The following is a 27,779-nucleotide window of genomic DNA, read 5'->3' as shown; positions in this document are numbered from 1 at the left end:
CCTGCGCAGTCAATCTGAGAACCGAGACAGCTCCTAAGTGACCAGGGTAGGTGGCATCTACAGTGTGGAGATGCTGGCCAAAGGGAGGATCCATGTCCCTGGCTGGACAAAGAGAGTTCATCACACTACTTATAACAGTGAGCCATTTAAAACTTAGAATTGCTTATTTGTGAAATTTCCATTTAACATTTTTGGACCACAGTTGGTGAAATTTCCATTTAATATTTTTGGACCATAGGTAACAGAAACCGCAGAAAACAAAACCTCAAATAAGGGAGGCTACTGTAAATTCACTAAGCAGAAAAATAATTTGGAAAAGCCCATATTCCCCCTTTGCTATCAATTTGGAAAATACGGTCATCGTACACTTATAAGAAAAGCAGGCAAGCAAGAAAAGAACTCAGAACGTTAATAATCTGCATGATTAATTAAAAATCCCTATGATGTAGGTATGGTGACTCTCTCCATTTTAGTGATGAGAAAATAGAGGCACTATGGGACTTGCCCACATGTGAGGATGTGGCCTTTGTCTCATTGTTATCACTCAAATCACAGCCCCATCACTTCCTCAGAGATGTCTTGCCTCTTAACTCATCTAAAACCATTTTCTCCTTTCCTTTTCTCTCCTGTCAACCTGCCTTATTTTTCTCCCTAGGGATTATTACCAATTGACATTATTATTTGTGTTCTTTTTATCAGTGCTCTAGGCCCCCACCTCCAATGTAAACTCCAGGGGCTTTGTCAGTTTTATTTATCTCTGACTCCTAGTGTCCAGAAAAATACCTGACACATAGTAGGCAGTCAATAAATATTAGGTTAATAAACTAATGAGTACAAATCAAATTAATTTTTAAAACAAAGAAATGCATATAACCCTTACGAGAAAAATAGCTTGTTGGGAGTACAAATTAGAATAACTTCTCACTGAAGTTGACACAACAGGCCGGGGAAAAGTTTGTCTTTCTCATTAAGGAACTTTTCCAAAATCTCAGACTGTGTACATAAAACAATAAAAATGCTTGCAGACAACACAATATTAACAGGGCATCTAGCATTTCCTATTAGATTCATTGCCCTTAAAAAGGTAGTAATTAAATGATAAGTGTAACAATTATTATGAAAATTACCTTATTTCTGAAAATCCAGCATTCAGCATGTCTGAATCCCCTCCGGACTCTGCAGGCAGCTGTCCTTGTGTTCTCATGGCTGGTAGCAATAGGTAGTCTCATTGTACTGGCTCTTCACCTGTACTTAAAAATCTTCTTAGTTGGTTAGAACAATATTCCCCAAATATTGTGTGGTCCATGTAAGAAAGTATTTTACTTTTTAAAAATATATAATTTTTATTCTTCTCTTTTTTGTTTTTGTTTTGTTTGGGACAGAGTCTCATCTATTGTCTAGGCTAGAGTGCCGTAGCATCAACCTAGCTCACGGCAAACTCAAACTCCAGGGTTCAAGCAATCTTACTGCCTCAGCCTCCCAAGTAGCTGGGAGTATAGGTATCCCCTCCTACAATTCTTGACTATTTTTTTCTACTTTTTAGTAGAGATGAGGGTCTTGCTCTTGCTCAGGTTGGTCTTGAACTCCTGAGCTCAAGGGACGCTCCTGTCTTGGCCTCTCAGAGTGCTAGGATTATAGGCCATTGAACCAGGCAAGCATTTTACTTTAAAATAAATATTTTATTTTTGTGTACTTTCAGAAATGTATCTGGCATTGTCATGAACAGGCCCAAGGAAGCCTGAAGATGTCATTCTCCATCTGTAGGACAATGCAACACAGAAAGTAATTTAGAGGTAATCAATTTTTCAAGTAGTACTCAACTTCCAAGTCATTCTTTCCACACCCTGATCCTTCTAACACCTCTCACCTCACTACAACAGGGTAAGAGAAATAATTTCCAGCCACTAGACAGTTGCAGTAGAACAGAAGGCTGAGTCAGTGGAGCACAGTCTCTGTAAGCTCCCTCTTCAAGTCCAGAGAAGCAAATCTAGCATAGTGGATAAGAGTGAGGACCCTCAGTCTATTTGGACAAGTGGCTTAACATTTTTATGCCTCCATTTCCTGAGCTCTAAAAATGGAGATAACAGTACTTACACAACAGGATTAGGATAAGTCTTAAATAAATTAATCCATGCAAACACCCAATAAATGTTAACTCTTCCTGTCTCAGCGGAACTGAAGCTTCCTAAACTCAAAGAAGTGCCTAGAGCAGGGCTGGCATGGGGCAAGTGCTGTGGCTCAGTCGGTAAGGCGCCGGCCCCATATACCGAGGGTGGCGGGTTCAGACCCAGCCCCGGCCAAACTGCAACCAAAAAATAGCCGGGTGTTGTGGCGGGCGCCTGTAGTCCCAGCTACTCGGGAGGCTGAGGCAAGAGAATCGCTTACGCCCAGGAGTTGGAGGTTGCTGTGAGCTGTGTGAGGCCATGGCACTCTACCGAGGGCCATAAAGTGAGACTCTGTCTCTACAAAAAAAAATAAATAAATAAAATAAAATAAAATATTTGTAGCATGAATGAATAAAAAATTCTAGCAGAGCATAGATCTGGGCAGTCACAAAGTATTATAGAAAGAATAATAGCTGTATCTATAGAAATAGAGATGAGGAATTCATAGTTAATAACTCAATTTGAGCAACTAACTACAAAGGAAGAATTCCATATACAATTGGCAAATCCACCCTGATAAAAGGGAGTTTGCATTCCATTGCTGACTGGCACAAGATTTGCCACAGGGCATGACACATGAAAGACTCAGAACCAGAGCAACAAATTAAGAAGACTAGGCAAAGACCCTTTTCATGTCACCTTGGATAAAGATATCAACTTCCTAGTGAGAATGGATTAGATGTTAAAGCCAAAATGAGGTTCCAATTTCCCAGATGTTAGAGGACTGCCAGCCTGCTACTGCTCTTTCTTTTCCAGTCTCCTTGTGCCATCTCCTTCAGCTGTTCTGCATGATGGGATTCTCAGATTTCTCACTGCTCTGACCTCTTGTTCTTAGGTACTTTCTGGCTGTCTTAACATGCAGTTCTGGTGGGATACACAGCATGTTACATAGTGCAGAAAACAGCAGGAGTTCTAGAAACCACCCTTTTATTTATACCACCCAACATGAAGTGCGGTTACAGCATCTACTTCATATGATTCCCATTGAACTGCACATGCAGGATTCCCACTGAGACAGATAAACTATCTTCTCTGCACCTGGGTTTCTTTCATGTAAGGAAGCTGCCTCTCGGGTCCAGAAGAACTAAATCTCTTGGTGGGTCAGTGAAATATTTTCTATTTGAAAAGTTACGTTCATTTTTTTTATTATAAAATATAATTGTGCAAGTGAAAATTTAGAAAATTAAGAAAAGGCGTTATCTGTGACCCTGCTGTCCTTATGCAATGAATGTTTTAGCAAATTTTATGGCAGGTTTTTCTCACATCTCTATAGAGTTGCACTTATAACATTTGATTTTATAGCTTGATTTTTTTTTTCCAGGGATTTTGGCATTTCCTTGTCATTTGTAATGGCCGAATAAGATTCCATACAGGGAATTTACACAGTTTACTTACCCATTACCCTATCATGAAATATTGAAAGTATTTATTGTTCTTTCATCCTAACTAGTAGTACTACACTAAACATAGACATGAATGTAGATTTTTCAGAACTTAGGATCATTTACTTTGGTAAATTTCCAGAGGCAGAATTAATTATGTACTAGAGTAAAGAAGAGACTGTTTTACTTGAGACCAACACACTTAGCTGTTTGGTGAGAAAATCGAGTTACCTATTTCTAAACAAATTCTAACATAATCTTTACTATATAAAAATGTTTTTAAAAAGCAAACATTCTTAGAGACGCTAATAATCAGGCGGAATTCAACAAAATTGAAAGCCAAGCTTTTTGGCTTCTTGTCTGAGTAGGTTGCATCTCCAAGCCTGCCTCCTTGGAGCCTGGAGTGAGGGAATTACTGTGCCCCTTTCCCTGTGGTACTCCGAGATCCAAGACCTTTTTTTTTTAAATTTTTTTATTAAATCATAACTGTATACAATGATATGATTATGGGGCATCATACACTCACTTCATAAACCATTTGACACATTTTTATCACAGTGGTTAACATAGCCTTTCCAGCGTTATCTCAGTTACTGTGCCAAAACATTTACATTCTACATTTACCAAGTTTCGCAAATACCCCTGTAATATGCACCACAGGTGTGATCCCACCGATTCCCCTCCCTCTACCCACCCCCCCCTTCCCACTTCCCCCTATTGTTAAGTTGTAGCTGGGTTATAGCTTTCATGTGAGAGTCCCAAATTAGTTTCATAGTAGGGCTGTGTACATTGGGTATTTTTTCTTCCATTCTTGGGATACTTTACTAAGAAGAATATGTTCCAGCTCCATCCATGTAAACATGAAAGAGGTAAAGTCTCCATCTTTCTTTAAGGCTGCATAGTATTCCATGGTATACATATACCACAATTTATTAATCCATTCGTGGATCGATGGGCACTTGGGCTTTTTCCATGACTTAGCTATTATGAATTGGGCTGCAATAAACATTCTGGTACAAATATCTTTGTTATGTTGTGATTTTTGGTCTTCTGGGTATATGCCCAGCAGAGGAATTACAGGATTGAATGGCAGATCTATTTTTAGATCTCTGAGTGTTCTCCATATATTTTTCCAAAAGGAATGTATTAATTTGCATTCCCACCAGCAGTGCAGAAGTGTTCCCTTTTCTCCGCATCCACGCCAACATCTCTGGTCTTGAGATTTTGTGATATAGGCTAGTCTCATTGGAGTTAGATGATATCTCAAAGTAGTTTTGATTTGCATTTCTCTGATGATTAAAGATGATGAGCATTTTTTCATATGTCTGAAGGCCGTGCGCCTGTCTTCTTCAGAGAAGTTTCTCTTCAAATCCCTTGCCCAGCCTGCGATGGGATCCCTTGTTTTTTTCTTGCTGATGCGTTTGAATTCTCTGTGGATTCTGGTTATTAAACCTTTGTCAGAGTTATACCCTGCAAATATCTTCTCCCATTCTGAGGGCTGTCTGCTTGCTCTGCTTACTGTGTTCTTAGCTGTGCAGAAGCTTTTTAGTTTGATCAAGTCCCAGTAGTGTATTTTTGAAGCTGCTTCAATTGCCCGGGGGGTTCTCCTCATGAAATACTCACCCAGACCAATTTCTTCAAGGGTTTTCCCTGCATTCTCCTCTAGTATTTTTATAGTTTCATGTCTTAAGTTTAAATCTTTAATCCAATGAGAGTCTATCTTAGTTAATGGTGAAAGGTGTGGGTCCAATTTCAGTCTTCTGCAGGTTGCCAGCCAGTTCACCCAGCACCATTTGTTAAATAGGGAATCTTTTCCCCACTGAATGTTTTTAATTGGCTTGTCAAAAATCAAATAGCGGTAAGTAGCTGGATTCATCTATTCCAGATATCTACTTCTCTGTTTTTGTGCCAATACCATGCTGTTTTGATCACTATCGATTTGGCTGCAGAGGAAGTAGACGTGACGGACCCTGTGCCTGTCTCCCTATTCAGGGCTCCCCGGTTCTAGTATAGAAAGCCCATTTCCATGACTTGTGAGCATAACCAGTGAAGGACAGGATTGTCCCAAACGCCATGTTTTGTCTGAAGACTCCTGAAAGGCCTGAGGAGCTCCTTTTCCCTGCCCGCCCGTCGGCCCCACTCTGCCAGAAGCTCCAGGGGCAGGAAGCTCATTAGCGTCCCCATGAGGCGTTGGGTGGAAAGAGCTGCGCTGCCTGGAAATGATCACCCTCCCCCCTCCCCCCATTCCACCTCGGGGATGGTCGATAAATACTAAGGCTTGGAAATTCCTTCACTAAACAGCTGTGGAAAGAAATGTGCTGAGATCAAGGCTGTGGACCAAACTCAGGAAACGCACCAGCTCCGTTCCCCTTTCAGCCTGGCCTTTTTCTCTGGCCTCCAGATCTCTGAGGTCCCTTGACACGTGCCCTCCCCGGTATTTGCTTTGAAAAGAGGAAATGGTGGGTCTTCCTGGTCACACAGGTCAGCCTGCGCTCAGCAAGTTCTGAAGGTGGCCCACGACGGGCAGCCCGCGGGAAACCCGCAGGTCCCAGAGAACCCCGAGTACCTCGCCCTTCGCGGACCACTGACAGCGCCGCCAGCCTGCTGGAAACCGTCCTGCCTTTACGTTTCCTGTCTTGGTTTAGGAGAAAGACAGGCAGGAAGCAGACAGGAGGCAGAGCCACAAAGCACATGTCAAAATCTCCTCTGCGCAGCACCTGTGTGCGGTGACGCCCAGGCACTGCCCATCCTCCCGACCCGGAGTGCCACCATCTCAGTTCCACAGGGAGGCTCCTGAGGCCAGCACCCTGCCCTGCTGCGCCTCCCCAGTCCCTGATTCTTCTCACTGGGCTGCTCACAGTCCGCATTTCATTCACAGGAAAGGGGCTCACACACAGCACCAGGCAACTGTTCGGGTAACTTTCAGGAAAGGGCAGAGGCATTCATTCAGCTGGAATGGCTGAGGGATCCCGTGAGGCTGGGCAGGGAGGGAGCCCCCACCATTGCCTTCATATCACACCTACTGCCCCACTTGCGTGCAGTCCCTTCTATGGAGTGAAGATGTCAGCTGTGAAAAGCTGTTCCCAAGTGGCTGTGGATGCCACTACTGAGCTCCTGGGGCAGTTCTGCCTCCTGCAAGGGCAAGGCCTGCCACCGGAAAGCAGGATGGAGAGTGTGGGACAGCCTGGTGGATTTCCTTAGCATCTGGAAAGGACACTCTATGTCATTTGCAGTAGGAAAATCATTATCTTTGTTGAATCTTCTTAAGATAAAGTAGTGGTGCAAAGCAGAATGTGATAGATCAAAAATTGAAGGGAATGTGTCATTTTTGTACTTACACTAGGCGCTAAATGCAGTAAACATATATGTGTGCAAAACATGCACTCAGGTTTCACCAACAGATATGGAGTGTGTCACGCATCATTATACCATTTAACCCTCATAGAGCCTCAGGGGGACATATTATTGTCCTTGCTTTAAAGATGAGGACATGGTGTGATGAGATAATTGGCCCAATGTCACCTCCTTAGTCAGTAATCAGGCCAGGGTTCCAACCCAGGCTGACACTTGGCGGCTCACAGCACTGCCTTGAGTGTCAGGCTGTGTCCTCAGGCAGTGCTGTGAGGTGGCAGGGAGCTGAGGGTAACTGATAGGACTAGAAAATTCGGTTCCTCTTTGCTTGGAACTCCCTAGTTCCCAGATTGGGTTTGGATTGCAGCAACTGTGGAACATATTTCATACAGAGCTGGCTTATGTGGCCTCAAAGTTCTCCACAGCTGTAACAGCCAGTGATTCTGTGAAACCAATGTTAATTGCGTGATGGGCTGACTTCTAAGACCACGCACAATCCAGTAGCTCAGATCATTTACCACAGAAAGAATGAAAAAACATCACGGCTGCTTCTTCGTGCTTCTGACAATGACTCACATTTAATCTCATTATAATAACAGAGCTGTCATTTCTACACCTTTGTGGACTTCTGCTGTCTGCCGTCAGGGATGCTGAAAGACTCTCCTGTTACTGGGGGAGGCATCCTTCTCCAGGGAACACCTGTCAACAAAACACAGTGTTTCACTCTGTTGCTATTTACAGTGCAGCCCTCTTCCTCCTTCCCTGAGGCTCCATGCTTTCCAGATTCTGGTTGCATTCAACAGACATTACAAGTCCCCAGCAGAGAGGAAATACAAGGCACCTGCTGTACACATTACAGTGAGGCCGTGCTGGGCAAGCAGATGGGCTCTCTCATCTCCTGAGGACCTGAGCTCTGGCACCAGGTAGGGACCAGAGCTGGCTGGTACCAGTCTGCCAACCACCCCCCTCTACTGTGGGCAGGTTTAGAAATGGCACCCACCTTCCAATTGGAGGAAGCAAATGTATTCCAGCACTTCCCTTTGTCACCTCAGGGCACATTTGTAAGTCTTCTTGAAAAATAATATTCTGTTGTGGACACAGGGCAAGTGAATGGATATAACTTTAATTCCAAAAGTGGCTCTGAGAGGGGCTATCAATTTTCACTCAGTTCTCACCACCAGAGGGGAAAGGCTCAGACTTCAGAGTTTGATGAATTCTGCTCCCTGCTAGGTTACTCATAAATTGTGGGCTATCAAGGGAGGGCTGCGGTTTAAAGCATCTTTTATTGGCTGCCATCCACAGTTTCACATACTATTGGAATTCGATATTAGCAATGACTTCTTGGAGACAGGAAGTATCTGAAATGGCCCTGTCTAGAAAAATGAGGGTCAATGGATTTCTTGGTAAACATGTAGAGTGAGGACTTCTGCGAATTCATGTTGACTAACACTGAATGGTGATTAAATTCAATGCATTCTTGGCTTTCTAAAGCCAAGTCAGATCAACCTGTAATCCAAATGTTTTCTCCGGAGAGGTGGAATTAGGAAGGCTTTCCAGGGCCAGAACTTGCTGGAAAATGGAGAAATAACTCTCTCAGAGCTCATTTGCTTTCTCCCAAGAAGTGCTTAGTCAATCTGGCTATCTTGGAGACAAAACTAAGGCTGCTTGTGGGACTTGAATTTTATTTCTTTTTTTTTTCAAGATGCAATCATATTTTATTACATTTTCTAGATATTCAAGATTTACTTTTTTTATTACTTTATTTTTATTGTTAAATCATAGCTGTGTACATTAGTGCAATCAAGGGGTACAATGTTCTGGTTTCATATACAATCTGAAATATTCTCATCAAACTGTTCAACGTAGCCTTCACGGCATTTTCTTAGTTACTGTATGTAGGCATTTGTATTCTGCATTTAGTAAGTTTCGCCTGTACATTCTAAGATGCACCATAGGTGTGGCCCCATCCATTATCCTCCCTCTACTATAACCTCCCTTCCTTGGCCCTTTCCCCATAGTCTTGTGCTATAGTTGGGTTATAGCCTTCATGTGAAAGCTATAATTTAGCTTCATAGTAGAGCTGAGTACATTGGATACTTTTTCTTCCATTCCTGAGATACTTTGCTAAGAAGAATATGTTCCAGCTCCATCCATGTAAACATGAAAGAGGTAAAGTCTCCATCTTTCTTTAAGGCTGCATAATATTCCATGGCATACATGTACGACAATTTGCTAGTCCATTCGTGGGTCGATGGACACATAGCTTCTTCCATGACTTAGCGATTATGAATTGGGCTGCAATAAACATTCTGATACAGATGTCTTTGTTATATTGTGATTTTTGGTCTTCTGGGTATAAACCTAGTAAAGGAATTATAGGATCAAATGGCAGGTCTATTTTTAGGTCTCTAAGTATTCTCCAAACATCCTTCCAGAAGGAACGTATTAGTGTGCATTCCCACCAGCAGTGTAGAAGTGTGCCCTTTTCTTCACATCCACACCAACATCTCGGGTTTTGGGATTTTGTTATGTGGGCTACTCTTACCGGGTTAGGTGATATCTCAAAGTAGTTTTGATTTGCATTTCTCTGATGAATAAGGATGATGAGCTTTTTTTTCATGTGTTTGTAGATCATGTGTCTGTCTTCTTTAGAGAAGTTTCTCTTCAAGTCCCTTGCCCACCCTGAGATGGGGTCATGTTTTCTTTTCTTGCTAATATGTTTGAGTTCTCTGTGGATTCTGGTTATTAGACCTTTATCAGAGGTATAACCTGCAAATATTTTCTCCCATTCTGAGGACCATCTGCTTGCTTTACTTACTATGTTCTTGGCTGTGAAGAAGCTTTTTAGTTTGATCAGGTCCCAGTAGTGTATTTTTGATACTGCTTCGATTGCCTGGGGAGTCCTCCTCATAAAATATGCACCCAGGCTGATTCCTTCAAGAGTTTTCCTTGCACTTCCTTCAAGTATTTTTATAGTTTCATGTCTTAAGTTTAAATCTTTTATCCAGTGAGAGTCTATCTCAGTTAATGGTGAAAGGTGTGGATCCAGTTTCAATCTTCAGCAGGTTGCCAGCCAGTTCACCCAGCACCATTTGTTAAATAGGGAATCTTTTCCCCACTGAATGTTTTTAATTGGCTTGTCAAAGATCAAATAACAGTAAGTAGCTGAATTCATCTCTTGGTTCTCTATTCTGTTCCAGACATCTACTTCTCTGTTTTTGTGCCAGTACCATGCTGTTTTGATCACTATCGATTTATAGTACAGTCTCAGGTCTAGTAGCGTGATTCCTCCAGCTTTGTTTTTATTTCTGAGTAATGTTTCGGCTATTCGAGGTTTTTTCTGATTCCATATAAAACGAAGTATTATTTTTTTAAGATCTTTAAAGTATGACAATGGAGCTTTGATAGAAATTGCATTAAAATTATATATTGCTTAGGGTAGTATAGACATTTCAACAATGTTGATTCTTCCCAGCCATGAGCATGGTATGTTTTTCCATTTGTTAACATCTTCAGCTATTTCTTTTCTTAAAGTTTCATAGTTCTCTTTGTAAGAGATCTTTCACGTCCTTTGTTAGGTACACTCCCAAATATTTCATCTTCTTTGGCACTACTGTGAAAGGAATAGAGTCCTTGACTGTTTTTTCGGCTTGGTTATTGTTGGTATATATAAAGGCTACAGATTGATGGGTGTTGATTTTGTAGCCTGAGACATTGCTGTATTCCTTGATCACTTCTAAAAGTTTTGTAGTAGAATCCCTAGTGTTCTCCAGATATACGATCATATCATCTGTGAAGAGTGAAAGTTTGATCTCTTCTGACCCTATGTGGATACCCTTGATTGCCTTTTCTTCCCTAATTGGAATGGCTAAAACTTCCATTACAATGTTAAAGAGTAATGGAGACACTGGGCAACCTTGCCTAGTTCCTGATCTAAGTGGAAATGATTTCAATTTAACTCCATTCAATACGATATTGGCTGTGGGTTTGCTGTAGATGGCCTCTATTAGTTTAAGAAATGTCACTTCTATACTAATTTTCTTAAGTGTTCTGATCATGAAGGGATGCGGGATATTATCAAAAGCTTTTTCTGCATCAATTGAAAGAATCATATGGTCCTTATTTTTTAGTTTGTTTATGTGCTGAATTACATTTATAGATTTATGTATATTGAACCAGCCTTGAGACCCTGGGATAAATCCCACTTGGTTGTGGTGTATAATTTTTTTGATGTGATGTTGGATTCTGTTTGTTAGGATCTTGTTGAGTATTTTAGCATCAATATTCATTAGTGATGTTGGTCTATAATTTTCTTTTCTTGTTGGGTCTTTCCCTGGTTTGGGGATTAAGGTGATGTTTGCTTCGTAGAACGTTTTGGGTAATATTTCTTCTTTTTCTATATTTGGAAGAGGTCTACTAATATAGCTACTAGTTCTTCTTTAAAGGTTTGGTAGAATTCTGACGTAAAGCCATCTGGTCCTGGGCTTTTCTTCTTAGGGAGATTTTGTATAGTTGATGCTATTTCAGAACTTGATATAGTCCTGTGCAACATTTCCACTTCATTCTGGCTAAGTCTTGGTAGGTGGCATACTTCCAGGTATTGGTCGATTTCTTTCAGATTTTCATATTTCTGGGAGTAGAGTTTCTTGTAGTATTCGTCAAGAATTTTTTTGAATTTCTGAGGAGTCTGTTGCTATTTCATCGTTATCATTTCTGATTGATGAAATTAGAGATTTTACTCTTTTTTTCCTGGTTAGGTTGGCCAAAGGTTTATCTATTTTATTGATCTTTTCAAAAAACCAACTTTTGGATTTATCGATCGGTTGTATAATTCTTTTTTTTCAATTTCATTTAGTTCTGCTCTGATTTTGGTTATTTCTTTTCTTCTGCTGGGTTTGGGGTTGGAGTGTTCTTCCTTCTCCAGTTGCTTTAGATGTCCCATTAAGTTATTAACATTTTCCATTTTCTTGAGGAAGGCTTGCAGTGCTATAAATTTCCCTCTTAGGACTGCCTTTGCAATATCCCAGAGTTTCAGGTAATTAGTGTCTTGATTGTTGTTTTGTTCCAAAAATTTGCTGATTTCTTTCTTTCTTTTATTTTATTTTATTTTTTTTTTGTAGAGACAGAGTCTCACTTTATGGCCCTCTGTAGAGTGCCGTGGCCTCACACAGCTCACAGCAACCTCCAACTCCAGGACTTAAGCAATTCTCTTGCCTCAGCCTCCCAAGCAGCTGGGACTACAGGCGCCTGCCACAACGCCCGGCTATTTTTTTGTTGCAGTTTGGCCGGGGCCGGGTTTGAACCCACCACCCTTGGCATATGGGGCCAGCACCTTACTGACTGACCCACAGGTGCCGCCCACTGATTTCTTTCTTAATCTCACCTGTAACCCATCTATCCTTCAGCATGAGGTTGTTTAGCTTCCATGTTTTGGTGTTATTGAGTTCAAAATTTCCACTTGATTTTGGTTAAGTCTTGGAAGGTGACGTGCTTCCAAGTAACGGTCAATTTCCTTCAGATTTTCATATTTCTGAGAGCAAAGTTTCTTGTAATATTCATTAAGGATTTTTTTGATTTCTGAGGAGTCTGTTGTTATTTCGTCTTTGTTATTTGTGATTGATGAGATTAGAGATTTTACTCTTTTTTTCCTGATTAGGTTGGACAAAGGTTTATCTATTTTGTTGACCTTTTCAAAAAACCAGCTTTTTGATTTATTGATCTGTTGTATTATTCTTTTGTTTTCAATTTCATTTAGTTCTGCTCTGATTTTGCTTATTTCTTTTCTTCTACTGGATTTGGGGTTGGAGTGTTCTTCCATTTCCAGTCTCTTGAGATGTCCCATTAAGTTGCTTACTTCCTTTCTTTCCATTCTCCTGAGGAAGGCTTGCAGTGCTATAAATTTTCCTCTTAGAACTGCCTTTGCGGTGTCCCAGAGGTTCTGATAGTTTGAGTCTTCATTGTTGCTTTGTTCCAAAAATTTGGCAATTTCCTTCTTGATATCATTTCTGACCCAGCTATCATTCAGGATAAGGTTATTTAACTTCCATGTTTTTGTATGAGTATGCAGAGTCCTGTTGTTACTCATCTCAAGTTTTATTCCATGATGGTCTGAGAAGATGCATGGAATAATTTCTATTCCTTTAAATTTACTGAGGTAAGACTTGTGACCTAAGATGTGATTGATTTTGGAGTAAGTTCCGTGGGCTGATGAGAGTATGTGTATTCAGTTTTGTTGGGATGAAATGTTCTGTAGATGTCTGCTAAATCTAAATGCTGGATGTTTAGATTTAAATCTGGAATTTCTTTACTTAGCTCCTTGTTGGAGGATCGATCCATCACTGCCAAAGGAGTGTTAAAATCTCCGACTATTATGGAGTTGGAGGAAATCAAGTTGCTCATGTCTGTTAGAGTTTCTCTTATAAATTGAGGTGCATTCTGATTGGGTGCATAGATATTAATAATTGAAATCTCATCATATTAAGTCTTACCCTTAACAAATATGAAGTGACCATTCTTGTCCTTCCTTACTTTTGTTGGTTTAAAGCCTATTGTATCCACAAATAAAATTGCAACACCTGCTTTTTTCTGGTTACCAATTGCCTGAAATATGGATGAACATCCTTTCACCCTGAGTCTGTATTTGTCTTTTAAGTTAAGATGTCACTCTTGTATGCAACAAATATCTGGCCTGAGATTTTGTATCTAGTAAGCTAACCTATGCCTCTTTATCGGGCAGTTTAAGCCATTCACATTAATGGAGAGTATTGATTAGTTTGGTGAAATTTTGGGTATTGAGCTTTTCAAAAGTCCAGTGGACATTTTTAATCCTTTTGCCATTGTGGAAGTTAGAGTTTGATCAGAAGTTTCTGAGTGAGTTTACTTTTGTAGTAGAGGATTGGGTTGGTTATTATGGAGGATAGGTCTGAGAATATCCTGAAGAGCTGGTTTACATATGGCAAATTTTTTCAGCATATGAATTTCATTAAAGTATTTAATTTGTCCATCATAAATGAAACTCAGTTTAGCTGCATACAAGATCCGGGGTTGAAAGTTATTTTGCTTTAGGAGATTCAACGTTGATGACAACCCTCTTCTGGCTTGAAAAGTTTCAGCAGAGGTGAGTCTGGGGAGATAGGACTCCAGGCATCTCTGGCTGGTGGGAACTGCCTATCATCACTCCTATGAAGATACAGGGAGTCAGCGAGAGACTTCTGGACCCCAAGAGGAGGACTAAAACAGTGGAAAACTGGCAAGTGGTCGCGTGTGTTCAATCCGTCTAAACCCGCCCACAACTGCACAAGAACTTAAAGAGCAAGAGGAAGTGAAAGGAAAATTAGGGCAAGGAAACAGATAAAAGAAATCACTCATGAGGAAGAATCAGCAGAAAACTCCAGGCAACATGAAGAACCAGTGTAGAACAACCCCACCAAGGGACCATGAGGTAGCTACTGCAGATGATTCCACCAGTATAGAAATGTTAGGAATGACAGAAAGGGAATTTAGAATACACATGTTGAAAACAATGAAAGAAATGATGGAAACAATGAAGGAAATTGCTAATAAAGTGGAAAATAACCAAAAGGAAATCCAAAAACAGAATCAAATAAGAGATGAATGATATGAAGAATATAAAAAGGATATAGCAGACCTGAAGGAACTGAAACAGTCAATTAGGGAACTTAAAGATACAATGGAAAGTATCAGCAACAGGTTAGACCATGCAGAAGAAAGAATTTCAGAGGTAGAAGACAAAGTTCTTGAAATAACTCAGACAGTAAAAGAGGCAGAAAAGAAGAGAGAGAAAGCAGAACGTTCACTGTCAGAATTATGGGACCTTATGAAGCGTTCCAACATACGAGTTATAGGAATTCCAGAAGGGGAAGAAGAATGCCCCAGAGGAATGGAAGCCATACTAAAGAATATTATAAAAGAAAATTTCCCAAACATCACCAAAGAGTCTGACACACTGCTTTCAGAGGGCTATCGGACCCCAGGTCGCCTCAACTGTAACCGAGCTTCTCCAAGACACATTGTGATGAACCTGTCCAAAGTCAAGACAAAAGAAAAGATTCTGCAAGCTGCCAGGAGTAAGCGCCAGTTGACCTACAGGGGCAAATCCATCAGAGTTACCGCAGACTTCTCTAATGAAACTTTCCAAGCAAGAAGACAATAGTCATCTACCTTTAATCTACTTAAACAGAACAATTTTTAGCCCAGAATTCTGTACCCTGCTAAGCTAAGCTTCAAAATTGACGGAGAAATCAAATCATTTACGGATATACAAACATGGAGGAAATTCACCACAACAAGACCAGCTCTACAGGAAATACTTCAACCTGTTCTGCACACTGACCACCACAATGGATCAGCAGCAAAGTAAGAACTCAGAAATCAAAGGACAAAACCTAACCTCCACACTGATGCAAAAGATAAAATTAAGCAATGGACTCTCACCAAATAAGACGAATAGAATACTACCACACTTATCAATTATCTCAATAAATGTTAATGGCTTGAATTCCCCACTGAAGAGACATAGATTGGCTGACTGGATTAAAAAACACAAGCCATCCATTTGCTGTCTGCAAGAAACACACCTGGCCTCAAAAGACAAATTAAAGCTCCGAGTCAAGGGTTGGAAGACAATTTTTCAGGCAAACGGAATTCAGAAGAAAAGAGGAGTTGCAATCTTATTTTCAGATACATGTGGATTTAAAGCAACTAAAGTCAAAAAAGACAAAGATGGTCACTTTATATTGGTCAAGGGAAAACTACAACAAGAAGACATTTCCATTCTAAATATTTATGCACCCAATTTAAATGCTCCCAGATTCTTGAAGCACACCTTACTCAGTCTGAGCAATATGATATCTGATAATACCATCATAACAGGGGACTTTAACACACCTCTTACAGAGCTGGACAGATCCTCTAAACAGAAATTAAACAAAGATGTAAGAGATTTAAATGAGACCCTAGAACAACTATGCTTGATAGATGCATATAGAACACTCCACCCCAAAGATAAAGAATATACGTTCTTCTCAACACCCCATGGAACATTCTCCAAAATTGATCATATCCTGGGACACAAAATAAATATCAACAGAATCAAAAGAATTGACATTTTACCTTGTATCTTTTCAGACCATAAGGCACTAAAGGTGGAACTCAACTCTAACAAAAATGCTCAAGCCCACACAAAGGCATGGAAATTAAACAATCTTCTGTTGAATAACAGATGGGTGAAGGAAGAAATAAAACAGGAAATCATTAACTTCCTTGAGCATAACAATAATGAAGACACAAGTTACCAAAACCTGTGGGATACTGCAAAAGCAGTTTTGAGAGGAAAATTCATCGCTTTAGATGCCTACATTCGAAAAACAGAAAGAGAGCACATCAACAATCTCACAAGAGATCTTATGGAATTGGAAAAAGAAGAACAATCTAAGCCTAAACTCAGTAGAAGAAAAGAAATATCCAAAATCAAATCAGAGATCAATGAAATTGAAAACAAAAGAATCATTCAGAAAATTAATGAAACAAGGAGTTGGTTTTTTGAAAAAATAAATAAAATAGATAAACCATTAGCCAGACTAACTAGAAATAGAAAAGTAAAATCTCTAATAACCTCAATCAGAAACGATAAAGGAGAAATAACAACTGATCCCACAGAGATACAAGAGATCATCTCTGAACACTACCAGAAACTCTATGCCCAGAAATTTGACAATGTGAAAGAAATGGATCAATATTTGGAATCACACCCTCTCCCTAGACTTAGCCAGGATGAAATAGACCTCCTGAACAGACCAATTTCAAGCACTGAGATCAAAGAAACAATAAAAAAGCTTCCAACTAAAAAATGCCCTGGTCCAGATGGCTTCACTCCAGAATTCTATCAAAGCTTCAAGGAAGAGCTTATTCCTGTACTGCAGAAATTATTCCAAAAAAACGAGGAAGAAGGAATCTTCCCCAACACATTCTATGAAGCAAACATCACCCTGATACCAAAACCAGGAACAGAACCAACCTAAAAGGAGAATTTCAGACCAATCTCACTCATGAATATAGATGCAAAAATTCTCAACAAAATCCTAGCCAATAGATTACAGCTTATCATCAAAAAAGTCATTCATCATGATCAAGTAGGCTTCATCCCAGGGATGAAAGGCTGGTTTAACATACGCAAGTCTATAAACGTTAACCACCATATTAACAGAGGCAAAAATAAAGATCACATGATCCTCTCAATAGATGCAGAAAAAGCATTTGATAAAATCCAGCATCCTTTTCTAATTAGAACTCTGAAAAGTATAGGCATAGGTGGCACATTTCTAAAACTGATTGAAGCTATCTATGACAAACCCACAGCCAATATTTTACTGAATGGAGTAAAACTCAAAGCTTTTCCTCTTAGAACTGGAACCAGACAAGGTTGTCCTCTGTCACCTTTACTATTCAACGTAGTGCTGGAAGTTCTAGCCAATACAATTAGGCAAGACAAGGAAATAAAGGGAATCCAAATGGGAGCAGAGGAGGTCAAACTCTCCCTCTTTGCTGACGACATGATCTTATACTTAGAGAACCCCAAAGACTCAACCACAAGACTCCTAGAAGTCATCAAAAAATACAGTATTGTTTCAGGATATAAAATCAATGTCCACAAGTCAGTAGCCTTTGTATAAACCAATAACAGTCAAGATGAGAAGCTAATTAAGGACACAACTCCCTTCACCATAGTTTCAAAGAAAATGAAATACCTGGGAATATACCTAACGAAGGAGGTGAAGGACCTCTATAAAGAAAACTATGAAATCCTCAGAAAGGAAATAGCAGAGGATATTAACAAATGGAAGAACATACCATGCTCATGGATGGGAAGAATCAACATTGTTAAAATGTCTATACTTCCCAAAGCTATCTACCTATTCAATGCCATTCCTATCAAAGTACCTACATCGTACTTTCAAGATTTGGAAAAAATGATTCTGCATTTTGTATGGAACTGGAAAAAACCCCGTATAGCTAAGGCAGTTCTTAGTAACAAAAATAAAGCTGGGGGCATCAGCATACCAGATTTTAGTCTGTACTACAAAGCCATAGTGGTCAAGACAGCATGGTACTGGCACAAAAACAGAGACATAGACACTTGGAATCAAATTGAACACCAAGAAATGAAACTAACATCTTACAACCACCTAATCTTTGATAAACCAAACAAGAACTTACCTTGGGGGAAAGACTCCCTATTCAATAAATGGTGTTGGGAGAACTGGATGTCTACATGTAAAAGACTGAAACTGGACCCACACCTTTCCCCACTCACAAAAATTGATTCAAGATGGATAAAGGACTTAAATTTAAGGCATGAAACAATAAAAATCCTCAAAGAAAGCATAGGAAAAACACTGGAAGATATTGGCCTGGGGGAAGACTTCATGAAGAAGACTGCCATGGCAATTGCAACAACAACAAAAATAAACAAATGGGACTTCAGTAAACTGAAAAGCTTCTGTACAGCTAAGGACACAATAACCAAAGCAAAGAGACAACCTACACAATGGGAAAGGATATTTGCATATTTTCAATCAGACAAAAGCTTGATAACCAGGATCTATAGAGAACTCAAATTAATCCACATGAAAAAAGCCAACAATCCCTTATATCAATGGGCAAGAGACATGAATAGAACTTTCTCTAAAGATGACAGACGAATGGCTAACAAACATATGAAAAAATGTTCATCATCTCTATATATTAGAGAAATGCAAATCAAAACAACCCTGAGATATCATCTAACCCCAGTGAGAATGGCCCACATCACAAAATCTCAAAACTGCAGATGCTGTCATGGATGTGGAGAGAAGGGAACACTTTTTTTTTTTTTTTTTTTTGTAGAGACAGAGTCTCACTTTATGGCCCTCGGTAGAGTGCCGTGGCCTCACACAGCTCACAGCAACCTCCAACTCCTGGGCTTAAGCGATTCTCTTGCCTCAGCCTCCCAAGCAGCTGGGACCACAGGCGCCCGCCACAACGCCCGGCTATTTTTTGGTTGCAGTTTGGCCGGGGCTGGGTTTGAACCCGCCACCCTCGGCATATGGGGCCGGCGCCCTACTGACTTAGCCACAGGCGCCGCCACTGAGCCACAGGCGCCGCCGAGAAGGGAACACTTTTACACTGCTGGTGGGACTGCAAACTAGTACAACCTTTCTGGAAGGAAGTATGGAGAAACCTCAAAGCACTCCACCTAGACCTCCCATTCGATCCTGCAATCCCATTACTGGGCATCTACCCAGAAGGAAAAAAATCCTTTTATCATAAGGACACTAGACTGTTTATGGCAGCTCAATTTACCATTGCCAAAATGTGGAAACAGCCTAAATGCCCACCAACCCAGGAATGGATTAACAAGCTGTGGTATATGTATACCATGGAATACTATTCAGCTATTAAAAAAAATGGAGACTTTACATCCTTCGTATTAACCTGGATGGATGTGGAAGACATTATTCTTAGTAAAGCATCACAAAAATGGAGAAGCATGAATCCTATGTACTCAATCTTGATATGAGGACAATTAATGACAATTAAGTTTATGGGGGGGAAGCAGAAAGAGGGATGGAGGGAGGAGGGTGGGGCCTTGGTGTGTGTCACACTTTATGGGGGCAAGACATGATTGCAAGAGGGACTTTACCTAACAATTGCAATCAGTGTAACTGGCTTATTGTACCCTCAATGAATCCCCAACAATAAAAAAATAATAAATAAATAAAAGAAAAGTTTCAGCAGAGAGATCTGCAGTCATTCTAATGTTCTTCCCTTTGATGGTAATAGTTTTCTTTCGACTTGCCGCTTTGAGAATTTTCTCCTTCATATTAACTTTAGTGAAGTTAATTATGATATGCCTGGGGGATGTCTTATTGGGGTTGAGTCATGCTGGGTTTCTGAAGCTATCTGCTATCTGAATTTCAGGTTCTGTAGGCATGTCTGGAAAATTATCTTTCATAATTTCATGCAGAAGGGCCTCTGTGCCCACTGAGGCCACTTCATCTGTTTCAGGAATTCCTATGAGTCGGATATTTGCCTTCTAAAAGTTATCCCCGAGCTCTTTGAGAGAATGATCCGTTTTTGCTCTCCATTTCTCTTCCTCTTTGAGAGTTTGGGAACGTTCAAAGGGTTTATCTTCAATGTCAGAAATCTTTACTTCTGATTGGTCCATTCTGTTGCTAAGGGATTCTACTGTATTTTTCATATCTTTGAGGGCTGCAAATTCTTGCTTCAGTGTGTCTAAGTCTTTTGTGGTTTTGTCTTTAAATTCGTTAAATTCTTGAGATAGCTTTTGAATTTCTCCACGAATTCCTAGTTCCATTTTGTTAATCTTGTTTGCCATCCAAATTCTGAATTCGATTTCTGTCATCTCAGCCAGTTTTTTGTGAATGGGATCTTAAATTACATCTGCCATATCTTTCCTTGGGGGCATTGATCTATTCTGGTTATTCATGTTACCAGAGTTTTTCTGCTGATTCTGCCCCATGATTGTTTTACTACCTTTGATTTCTCCCCTGGTGTTTTGTGGAGAAAACTGTGGTGGCCTGTGAAACTGGGGCCCTGTTTGTTGTAGAGGGGCTAAGTGGTTCTGTCTTGTTTTCAGCTGGTTTGTATTTGACCCTAGTGAAACAGTTACTCTGGGTTGAAGTCTCAGCTGTGGAGAAATACCAGCAATTAAGTCACCCCACCCCCACAGGCAACAAATGGAAAAGGAAAATCAAACCTTCCTACAACCACACACCCAGGGCACCACCTGGATAGTCCCCAGGTGAGTGGCTCAGTACAAAAGGTCCAAATCAATTGTCTCAGTCAGCAGCTGCCTCGGGTGGGAGAGTTCAAGAGGTCCCTGGGAACTGGATCACAGGGGTCTGGTGACTGCTCTAATATGGCTTGCTCCAGTGCTGGGTGGAGTCAGGAAGACCCACCCAGTAAATAGATCAGTCTGGGAAGATTGATGCCTCCTTCCTCACTTTGCAGCTGTGTCACACCCAGTCTCTGCTAGCCCCACAGGGCTGTGACCCAGTCAGTTGTCTGCAGTAAGCAGATACTCCAGGGTTTTGCACCTGCCTAAGTCACAGGGTAGTCTGTGTCTGCTCGTCTGGATAAAGACAGAGAGTAGCTCGTCTGCTGCTACTCTCTGTCTTTATCCAGCAGGGGGTGGTGTGCCCTGTCAACCTCGGGCACTTGATGGAGGCTGGAGGTGTGCACTCAGTTCCAGCCCCACCCTTAGTTTATGTCACTGGGTGAATGGAACAACCCTGTGCGAGTTTCTTTCTGACCCTGCTAGATTCCTCTGCAGAGGAGAGGCTGCTTTGAGTTCCCAGAACCTGTGCCTCAGGCCCTGTCTTTAGTCCTGTGGGTTTGTATTCGGAGCATGATTAGTTGTCAGGTGTAGCCTCTTGGCCTCCTTTGTCTATAGGCTGGTGATCCCCTGAGGGCCAGGTGCTTCTTAGGCTCAGTAAAGCAGTCCTCTGGATCAGCCCCACCCTGGGAGTTTCCTGGCTCTGTGGGTGTGTTTTCTAGTCCCCACGTTCCACCCAGTTCAGTGCCGCCTCAGTCAAACCCTTTACTCACGGGGCCTGAGTTTCAGTCCGAGGTCTGTTCCATGGTGGTTGCCATCTGAGAAGATGCTTGGCTCATCTGGTTGCCCAGGAATACAGGAGGAGAGGCTATGAGATATCTGGGGGTGGGCCTTGTTATTGCTGAAGACGGCTGTTGCTCTGCACCTCGGGGCACCACCGCTCCAGTGTGATTCCCTCTTAGCCTACCGTCGTATTCTCGCTCCTTTGCTGCGGAGTCAGCACTGGCCAGCTGCAGTCCAGGTCCTGTCTACACCTCTTGAGAGTTCACCCAAGAATCTGGACTCCTGGGGGTCAGGTCTCCAGATCTCGGAGTGAGAGTTGAGGGGAGTGATAGGAGCTCAGCGTTGCAGGTCGTAACACCAAGCTCATTGAGACCAAATGAACAAATAAACAGATACAAAGGTTACCAGGCACACGAGGCCATAGATACAGAGACAGATGGAAACACATAGACATACAGGCAATAGCCACGACAACAGCAATATAAGAACAACTGCAATAAAAATAGTGATAATCATAAAAAATTGAAAGAAAGAGAAAAAAGAGAGAAAAAAGTGGTGTTAGTAGAAATGTTAAAAGAGAATAAAGAAAAAATTCAAATTAGAAAACATAGAAATAAAAAATATATCTATATAAAAAATAATAAAAAATTATCGAAATCTCCTCCAAGAAAATGGTGGGGAAAAAACAGACCAAAACAAAACAAAAAAACCCAATAAAACCAAAAAAACCCCAAAACAAAACAAAAAAAGGCACCAACTACAAAAATATTCTTGTGTATAGAAATATACCTATATATATATAGGTCTGCTGTAGGGATCAACTTCTGTAGGAATATATTCATAGTGCAATATACTTTCTGGACACCAGGTGGCGTTGTGAGTGGTTCTGAGGCTTATACCTGATTTACAGTTTATACTGTTACCATGGTAACCACCTTCCATGGCCGATCGCCATTTTGGAATTTCTGTAAAAGTTTGTCACCTAAGAATTGTGTAACCTTGGCTGTTTTTTCCCAGACAGCACTTGCGACCAACCTTCCCACTCAGTGCAGGTGTCCACGCTTCTTAAGTCTTTCCACTCTGTTCCCAGGTTCTCCTGCAAACTGGCGACTGCAATCGGCTGTAGGGGGAGTGTTGCTGAGTTCGCGTGGTCGCTGGCAGGTTTGCGGTTTTAGCTGCTGTAGCTGGTTCCTGGGGCTGAAGCGGAGTTCGTGGCTTTAGCAGCTGAAGTTCAGTTGCTGTAGCCGGTTCCCGTGGTTGGAGCGTTTGGGGAACTTATTCTGAGTTTTATGGTTCAGAGTTTCCGTTTTGGATCGGCATATGCCAGTTCGCCACGCAGCCTGAACCGCCAGCCCCCTCCAACACCTGGGGGAAAGGTGCCCGCCCTTTTGGGTAGTTCAAAATGTCTGTTTCCCGGGCAGGATCCCTTCCCTTCAATTGTCCAACAGTTTGCCCAGCTCCCCGTGGTTTTGAGTGGCTCTCCTTTTGGATGCCTCCCTCAGTTCAGGAATAAATATTCGTCAATTGGGTTTTGTCAGCATTTACAAGCTGCTGACCTCCGTAGGGGAGGGGCCTGCTGGCCGGCACCGCAGAGCAGGGAAGAATCTCTACAACAGAGTCTGTGGTTTTAAATTACCCCTCATATGTAGCAATACGCCAGTTCGCTGGGCATCTCCAGCTGTCTGTCCACTCCAATAATCCACACACAGGGAAGGTCCAGACCCCCTTCCTCTCACCTGATGGCTTGGGAGAGGTGGGCTACACATCCGTCCTTCAGCCATCATGCTCCACCCCCCCGCAAATATTTCATCTTCTTTGGCACTATTGTGAATGGAATAGACTCCTTAACTGATTTTTCAACTTGACTGTTGTTGGTATATATAAAGGTTACCGATTTATGAATGTTGATTTTGTAACCAGAGATGCTGCTGTATTCCTTGATAACTTCTAAGAGTTTTGTAGTAGAATCTTTGGTGTTTTCCAGATATACAATCATATCATCTGTGAACAGTGAGAGTTTGATCATTTCTGACCCTATATAGATACCCTTGATTGCCTTTTCTTCCCTAATTGTGGTGGTTAAAACTTCCATTACAATGTTAAAGAGCAATGGAGACAATGGGCAGCCTTGTCTGGTTCCTGATCTGAGTTTAGATGATTTCAATTTAACTCCATTCAATATGATATTGGCTGTGGTTTTGCTGTAGATGGCCTCTATCAGTTTAAGAAATGTCCCTTCTATACCAATTTTCGTAAGTGTTCTGACCATGAAGGGATGCTGGATATTATCAAAAGCTTTTTCTGCATTGATTGAAAGAATCATATGGCCTTCCTTTTTCATTTGTTTATGTGCTGAATTATACTTATAGATTTATGGATATTTAACCAGCCTTGAGACCCTGGGATGAAACCGACTTGGTCATAATGTATAATTTGTTTGATATATTGCTGGATTCTGTTTGTTAGGATCTTGTTGAATATTTTTGCATCTATATTTATTAGTGATATTGGTCTATAATTTTCTTTTCTTTTTTTTTTTTGTAGAGACAGAGTTTCACTTTATGGCCCTTGGTAGAGTGCCATGGCATCATACAGCTCACAGCAACCTCCAACTCCTGGGCTTAAGCGATTCTCTTGCCTCAGCCTCCCGAGTAGCTGTGACTACAGGCGCCTGCCACAATTCCCGGCTATTTTTTGGTTGCATTTCAGCCGGGGCCGGGTTTGAACCCGCCACCCTTGGTATATGGGGCCAGCGCCTTACCAACTGAGCCACAGGTGCCGCCCCGGTCTATAATTTTCTTTTCTTATTGGGTCTTTTCCTGGTTTGGGGATCAGAGTGATGTTTGTTTCTTAGAATGTGTTGGGTAGTCTTTCTTCTTTTTCTACCTTTTGGAACAGGTTGAGTAATATAGGTACTAATTCCTCTTTAAAGGTTTGGTAGAATTCTGATGTGAACCCATCTAGTCCTGGGCTTTTCTTTTTAGGGAGGTTTTGTATGGTTGATGCTATTTGAGAACTTGATATGGGCCAGTTCAACATTTCCACTTGATTCTGGCTAAGTTTTGGAAGGTGATGTGCTTCCAAGTATTGGTCAGTTTCCTTCACATTTTCATATTTCTGAGAATAAAGTTTCTTGTAATATTTATTAAGGATTTTTTGAATTTCTGAGGAGTCTGTTGTGATTTCGTCTTGTCGTTTCTGATTGATAAGATTAGAGATTTTACTCTTTTTTTCCTGATTAGGTTGGTCAAATGTTTATCTATTTTATTGACCTTTTCAAAAAATCAACTTTTTGATTTATTGATCTGTTGTATAATTCTTTTGTTTTCGATTTCATTTAATTCTGCTCTGATTTTGGTTATTTCTTTTCTTCTACTGCATTTGGGGTTGGAATGTTCTTCCTTTTCCCATTGCTTGAGATGTCTCATTAAGTTGTTAAATTCTTCTCTTTCCATTCTCTTGAGGAAGGCTTGCAGTGCTATAAATTTCCCTCTTAGGACTGCCTTTGCGGTATCCCAGAGGTTCTGATAATTCATGTCTTCATTGTCGTTTTGGTCCAAGAATTTGGCAATTTCCTCTTTGATCTCATCTCTGACCCAGCTATCATTCAGCATAAGGTTATTTAACTTCCATTTTTTTGTATGAGTATGCAGATTCCTGTTGTTACTGAGCTCAACTTTTATTTCATGGTGGTCTGAGAAGATGCAGGAATAATTTCTATTCCTTTAAATTTACTGAGGTTAGACTTTTGACCTAAGATGTGATTGATTTTGGATCATGTTCCATGGGCTGATGAGAAGTATGTGTATTCACTTTTGTTGGGATGAAATTTTCTGTAGATGTCTGCTAAATCCAAATGTTGGATGGTTATGTTTAAATCTAAAATTTCTTTGCTCAGTTTCTTATTGGAGGATCGATCCAACACTGCCAAAGGAGTGTTGAAATCTCCAACTATTACGGAGCTGGAGGAAATCAAGTTGCTCATGTCTGTTAGAGTTTCTCTTATAAATTGAGGCGCATTCTGGTTGGGTGCTTAGATATTAATAATTGAAATCTCACCATATTGAGTATTACCCTTAACGAATATGAAGTGACCATTCTTATCCTTTCTTACTTTTGTCGGTTTAAAGCCTGTTGTGCATGCAAATAAAATTGCAACACCTGCTTTTTTCTAATTACCATTTGCCTGAAATGTGGATGACCATCCTTTCACCCTGAGTCTATATTTGTCTTTTAAGTTAAGATGTGATTCTTGTATGCAACAAATATCTGGCTTGAATTTTTGTATCCAGTCATCTTACCTATGCCTCTTTAGAGGACAGTTTAAGCCGTTCACATTAATGGAGAGTATTGATATGTCTGGTAAAATTTTGGACATTGAGTTTTAGAAAAGTCCAGAGGACATTTTTAATACTTTCGCCAGTGTGGAAGTTGGAGTTTGATCAAAAGTTTCTGAGTGAGTTTACTTTTGTGGTAGAGGATTGGGTTGGTCATTATGGAGGATATGTCTGAGGATGTCCTGAAGAGCTGGTTTGGTTATGGCAAATTTCTTCAAGATATGAATGTCATTTAAGTATTTAATTTCTCCATCATAAATGAACCTCAGTTTAGCTGGATACAGGATCCGTGGTTGAAAGTTATTTTGCTTTAGGAGATTAAAAGTCGATGACCACCCTCTTCGGGCTTGAAAAGTTTCAGCAGAGAGATCTGCAGTCATTCTAATATTCTTCCCTTTGTAGATAATGGCTTTCTTACGTCTGGCTGCTTTGAGAATCTTCTCCTTCATATTAACTTTAGTGAAGTTAATTATGATATGCCTGGGGGATGTTTTATTGGGGTTGAGTCGTGCTGGGGTTCTTAAGCTGTCTGCTATCTGAATTTCAGAATCTGTAGGCATGTCTGGAAAATTATCTTTCATCATTTCATGGAGAAGGGCCTCTGTGCCTATTGAGGCCACTTCATCGGTTTTAGGGATTCCAATGAGTCATATATTAGCCTTCTTCGAATTATTGCAAAGCTCTCTGAGATTATGATCTGCTTTTGCTCTCCATTTCTCTTCCTCTTTGAGAGTTTGTGAGTGTTCAAAGGCTTTGTCTTCAATGTCAGAAATCCTTTCTTCTGCTTCCTCCACTCTGTTACTAAGGGATTCTACTGTATTTTTCAGATTTTTGAGGGCTTCAAATTCTTGCTTCAGTGTGTCTAAGTCTTTGGTGGTTTTGTCTTTAAATTTGTTAAATTCTTGAGACAACTTTTGAATTTGTCCTCGAATTCCAATTCCATTTCATTAATCTTGTTTGCAATCCAAATTCTGAATTCGATTTCTGACATCTGAGCCAGTTTTTTGTGAATGGGATCTTCAATTACATCTGCCATTTCTTTCCTTGGGTTGGTTGATCTATTCTGGTTGTTCATGTTACCAGCGTTTTCCCGCTGATTCTGCCACATGATTGTTTTACTGCCTTTGATTTTTCCCCTGGGGCTTTGTCAAGGTCCTGTTCAGTGCTGAGGCCTGAGAAACTGGGGCCCTTTTTTGTCTGGTGGGGCTTATTGGTTCTGTCTTGTTTTCAGCTGGTTTCTGTTCGACCCTAGTGAAACATTTACTCTGGGTTGAAGTCTCAGCTGTGGAGAAATAGCAACAATTAAGTCACCCCGCCCACCACAGGCAACAATTGGAAAAGGAAAATCAAACCTTCCTACAACCACACACCCAGGGCACCACCTGAATAGCCCTCAGACGATTGGCTCAGTTCAAAGGGTCCAAATCAATTGTTTCAGTCAGCACCTGTCTCGGGCGGGAGAGTTTAAGAGGTCTCTGGAAACTGGATCACAGGGGTCTGGTGACTGCTCTGATATGGCTTGCTCCAATGCTGCGTGGAGTCAGAAGGAGCCACCAAGCAAATAGATCAGTTTGGGCAGGTTGATGCCTCCTTCCCCACCTTGCAGCTCTGTCACACCCAGTCGCTGCTAGCCCTGCAGGGCTGTGACCTAGTCAGTTTTCCGCAGTGAGCAGATACTCTACAGGATTGCACCTGCCTAAATCACAGGGAAGTCTGTATCCCCTCGTCCAGGCTGCTGTTCTCTGCCTCTATCCAGCAGCGGGTGGTGAGGCCTGTCAACCTTGGGCACTTGATGGAGGCTGGGGGGTGTTCACTCAGTTCCAGCCCCACCCTTAGTTTATGTTACTGGCTGAATGGAACAACCCTGTGGGAGTTTGTTTCTTACCCTGCTAAATTCCTCTGCAGA

Source organism: Nycticebus coucang, chromosome 15, assembly GCF_027406575.1.
Source record: "Nycticebus coucang isolate mNycCou1 chromosome 15, mNycCou1.pri, whole genome shotgun sequence".
Taxonomy (NCBI): Eukaryota; Metazoa; Chordata; class Mammalia; order Primates; family Lorisidae; genus Nycticebus; species Nycticebus coucang.
The sequence above is the reverse complement of the archived record's forward strand: the minus strand, read 5'-3'. Positions refer to the sequence as shown.